Source organism: Schistocerca gregaria, chromosome 3 (assembly GCF_023897955.1).
Source record: "Schistocerca gregaria isolate iqSchGreg1 chromosome 3, iqSchGreg1.2, whole genome shotgun sequence".
Lineage (NCBI taxonomy): Eukaryota > Metazoa > Arthropoda > Insecta > Orthoptera > Acrididae > Schistocerca > Schistocerca gregaria.
Window position 1 is genome coordinate 584,268,156 of NC_064922.1, and position 5,000 is coordinate 584,273,155.

Below are 5,000 nucleotides of genomic sequence, written 5' to 3' on the forward strand. Positions count from 1 at the left end.
CGTCGCTACATCAACAGACGGCTCACGCTGATTCCCGGCAGAGGGAGGAGGGGGGGGGGGCCAACATGCAATACTTTCGTCCGTACCTACTTACCACATGTCTGTACGGCGTACAACAGTGCAATCTCGCTGTAATGGGGAGACGAGACAAGTAGCATCGTGCACAACATATGGCCCTTATGATTCGCCATTGTAGGGCGCAGCCGGTGTACGGTCAAGCATGTGCCACATTATGTCACTCAGTACGTAACGACGGATGATCAGTGTGGGTTACGCGTACATCAGCGGACAGTCCACACAGGCCGTACCACAACGTACACTGACTGCATCGACAACCGAATGCAACTGAACAGCTGCAAGGCTCATTTCACAAACAAACGCCTGACCGACCAGCTTGGAAGGGCAGGAGGGGAGGGCGATATTCGTTCTGTAGCGGTACACCCTTCCAGTGGTTAGCGGGACTGTGTAGAAAGTACGCAACACTCGAAAGACCTTTATGTGAGGGTACGCACCATGGCATCAAGAAATACACATGACACCAGAGGATCCAAGCAGTGAACTATGTTCAGAGGGTTGCTGTTAGGCAAAGCTACATTCCTGTGACGTTACATGTGACAGTTAAGGTGCAGTGTAAGTTAGGTTAAGGTGCAGTGTAAGTTAGGTTAAGGTGCAGTGTAAGTTAGGTTAAGGTGCAGTGTAAGTTAGGTTAAGGTGCAGTGTAACTTAGGTTAAGGTGCAGTGTAACTTAGGTTAAGGTGCAGTGTAAGTTAGGTTAAGGTGCAGTGTAACTTAGGTTAAGGTGCAGTGTAACTTAGGTTAAGGTGCAGTGTAACTTAGGTTAAGGTGCAGTGTAACTTAGGTTAAGGTGCAGTGTAACTTAGGTTAAGGTGCAGTGTAACTTAGGTTAAGGTGCAGTGTAAGTTAGGTTAAGGTGCAGTGTAAGTTAGGTTAAGGTGCAGTGTAACTTAGGTTAAGGTGCAGTGTAACTTAGGTTAAGGTGCAGTGTAACTTAGGTTAAGGTGCAGTGTAACTTAGGTTAAGGTGCAGTGTAACTTAGGTTAAGGTGCAGTGTAACTTAGGTTAAGGTGCAGTGTAACTTAGGTTAAGGTGCAGTGTAACTTAGGTTAAGGTGCAGTGTAACTTAGGTTAAGGTGCAGTGTAACTTAGGTTAAGGTGCAGTGTAACTTAGGTTAAGGTGCAGTGTAACTTAGGTTAAGGTGCAGTGTAAGTTAGGTTAAGGTGCAGTGTAAGTTAGGTTAAGGTGCAGTGTAAGTTAGGTTAAGGTGCAGCGTAACTTAGGTTAAGGTGCAGCGTAACTTAGGTTAAGGTGCAGCGTAACTTAGGTTAAGGTGCAGCGTAACTTAGGTTAAGGTGCAGCGTAACTTAGGTTAAGGTGCAGCGTAACTTAGGTTAAGGTGCAGCGTGGGTTAGGTTAGGGGCCAACGTGGGTTAGGTTAGGGGCCAACGTGGGTTAGGTTAGGGGCCAACGTGGGTTAGGTTAGGGGCCAACGTGGGTTAGGTTAGGGGCCAACGTGGGTTAGGTTAGGGGCCAACGTGGGTTAGGTTAGGGGCCAACGTGGGTTAGGTTAGGGGCCAACGTGGGTTAGGTTAAGGGCCAACGTGGGTTAGGTTAAGGGCCAACGTGGGTTAGGTTAAGGGACCAACGTGGGTTAGGTTAGGGGCCAACGTGGGTAAGGTTAGGGGCCAACGTGGGTAAGGTTAAGGGCCAACGTGGGTTAGGTTAAGGGCCAACGTGGGTTAGGTTAAGGGCCAACGTGGGTTAGGTTAAGGGCCAACGTGGGTTAGGTTAAGGGCCAACGTGGGTTAGGTTAAGGGCCAATGTGGGTTAGGTTAAGGGCCAACGTGGGTTAGGTTGCCAGAGATGTGTCAAATCAGGATGTACGTTTGGCTGGTGTCAGGTGGTGGGTTGGTTCGATGCCTTTATAAGGGGTGTGGCCAAAGGGTATTTTATTACTTGTACCTTTTGTGTTGTGGCGTGGCGTTGCGTCCTGTGTTGATACTGGGTGGACCACTGTGGGTGTTGCTGGCTGATTTGAGCTGCGTTGTTTGCGGGTGATGTGAGACATTCTGTCTTATTAGTGGACGTGACGTTCCTCTTGTCGTTGTTTGGATAGTGTCCTGTGGCAGCGAGGATAAAATGGATGTTGTTGAACGATAGTGCTTTGGTGCTTTCGCTTTGTTACACACAGAGTGGACTGTGAGATAGGGTGACTGGGTCGAGTGCGGTTCACACTGTCCTCCCCAGTTTACAGTATGTATCATCTATGTATGTGGTCCTGCATCATTTACTAAGGAGGGACGTCAGACGACTGAAATATTAGTTATGTACTGATGTAAAGCAGAATGCTTACCTTCCACCAGTGGGCGAGTATCGACTCTGCCCCAGAGTTGCCACCGCAGGAAGAGGTGTCGGAAACACTACCCGCACACCGTCACCACTGTGCGGGGGGACGGACCCTCTATATCCTCAGCGGCGCACTCTTTGCCACCGAGCGTCACGTCTCGCGGCCCGCCGTCCAGAGCATGTATTGGGACATTCGCATGTATCATCTATCTATGTGGCCCTGCATCAATTACTAAGCAGTGCCGTGAGACGACTGAACTATTAGTAAAGTACTGATGAACAGCAGAATGTTTACCTTCCACAATGGGCGAGTGGTCGACTCTACCCCAGCGTCGCCACCGCAGGAAGCGGTCTTGGAAAAACTACCCCCACACCGTCACCATTGTGCGGGGGAACGGACCCTCTATATCCACAGAGGAGCACTCTTTGCCACCGGGCTTCAGGTCTCGCGACCTGCCGTCCAGTGCCCACGGGGAACCGCGTGGAGGTGGTGCCGCCGTAGCATCCGCTTACAATGGGCAATCAGCCGGCGCACGTTTCTCCTGCGGGTAGCAGGGTCCACAGCACTCGGCTCGGGCTAGCCAGGCCTTGCCCATCGTCGAGCCCGGAATTTCCGGGTTCTTGGCCTAGAGTCTGTCGCTACTTAGTCATCGTCAGCCCATGAGTCGTCATCTGAATCATTGCTGCTGGTCTCCGGAGTCGTGTCGGGGTCATGGAGCATTCCTGCTCTTTCCCTCACGAGTTCCAAAGCCCTCCGCTGCAAATATTGATCCAGAGCCTGTGCGGATATTGCAGACGCAAGAGTGTTGAGCGCCCTCCAGTGCTCTCTGCTCCGGAGTAGCGCTCTAACATCTCTGTTAGGGGGCAGTTGTTCCCGTACTTCAGCAAATTGTGGACAGTCCCACAGAGTGTGCTCCGGGGTTCCTTCCTCGCCACAGTCACAGTCTGTGGTTTCTCTTTTGCCAGTCCTACACAAGTAGGTGGAGAAGGGCCCATGTCCTGTCAAGAAATGCACCAATCCCCGTGAGGGTTTCAGAAACCGAAGTCTCATCCGCTCTCTCACGTTGGGGAAAAAATGGTGCACGCGCCTGCTTGTGCGGAGCGCGTCCCACCTCTGCTGCCACTCGTCAAAGAGCCAGTTCCGGACTTCAGCAGCGCTGTCTGCCGGTCGGCCTAAGATGTTATTGACCCCATCCGGATTTCCCTTCCGGAGCCAATACAGCGCACCCCTTTCCCTGACCAGCAGGTCAAGTGGGGGGATTGCTGTGATGACTAGTAGCGCATCGGCGGAAGTCGTGCTGTATGCTCCAGTGAGGCGCAACAGCGCTTGGCGCTGCAGCCTCCTCATCGCCGCCGCAGGTTTTCTCTGTCTCAGCCTATGAGCCCAGACACTCGACCCGTAAGCCGTGATGGCCACGAGAATGCTCGAGTGATATAGCCTTAATGTCTGCAATGGCAGATGGTATTGCTTGTTTGCAATACTGGCTATCTTGTGGAAGAGGGCCTGGCTTTTGCGACATACGATCTCGATATGCGCAGAGAAAAGTCTGGACTCATCGAGGTGGATTCCCAGATACCTCGCCATGCGTGTTCGCCTGATAGCTCCATCGTTGGCACCGCCAGCAATTCGGAGTACAGGGCCACGTGCCAAACGGCCGCGCAGCAAGATATACACAGTCTTCTCAGCAGACAGCTTCAGCTTCACTTTGTGGCACCACTGCTGCAGGGCGTTGAGCGCTGCGTTGCAGTTTACTTCCAACATTGCCCGAGAGTCACCTTCTATCACTAGAAAGATGTCATCGGCGTACGCTACTACGCCTCGCACTTGTCGCAGTTCTCCTAGTTCCGCCAACACAGGCTCGAGGCCTACATCCCAGAATATGGGACCGCAGACCGAGCCCTGTGGGCATCCCTTGGTGATCGACTTCTCAACCGCCCGCCCCGGGCACCGCAAAACCGCCCGCCGGTTACGGCAGTAGTCTAGCAGGCACCGGTACAGGGGCCCAGGACATTCCAACTTCCTTAGGCTGTCGAACAGTGCCGGCCACCATAGGTTGTCGAAAGCCCCAGCGATGTCAACCATTATCCCCGCAACGTACTTGGCTGTAGATGTGTCCACCAACAACATTGCCTTGTTTATAGCATCTTCTGTACACAGACCCCTCCTGAATCCATATTGGTGGGGACTGCGTCCCCTAAGTTCCCGGTGTTGCTCTAGCCGAAGGCATAGGAGCTTCTCCTGGAGCTTAGCCATGGAGTTCAAGAGACAGATGGGTCGGTATGATTTCGGCACTTCCGGATCCTTGTCCTCACCCTTTCTCAGAATGACCACTTCGGCCAACTTCCACGATTCTGGTACCCGTCCCTGACGTAAGCACTCATTGTAGAGGTTAGTCAGGTAAGGGCAGATCTCCGCGCACAGGGCTTGGAGAACCTCGGCAGCGAGTCCATCATGGCCCGTCGCCTTTTTACGGCGCAATTCAAGAATTGCGGCGGTAACTTCACGTTCAGTGAACGGAGCAACAGGCGTCTCATCGGCATACAGCTCATGGAGTTGTCGCCTCAAATTCCCCTGTTCCTCGTCCTCATCTTCGCTACTATCGTCGGGCAATAAGGTACTCATGAGGAGCTCAGC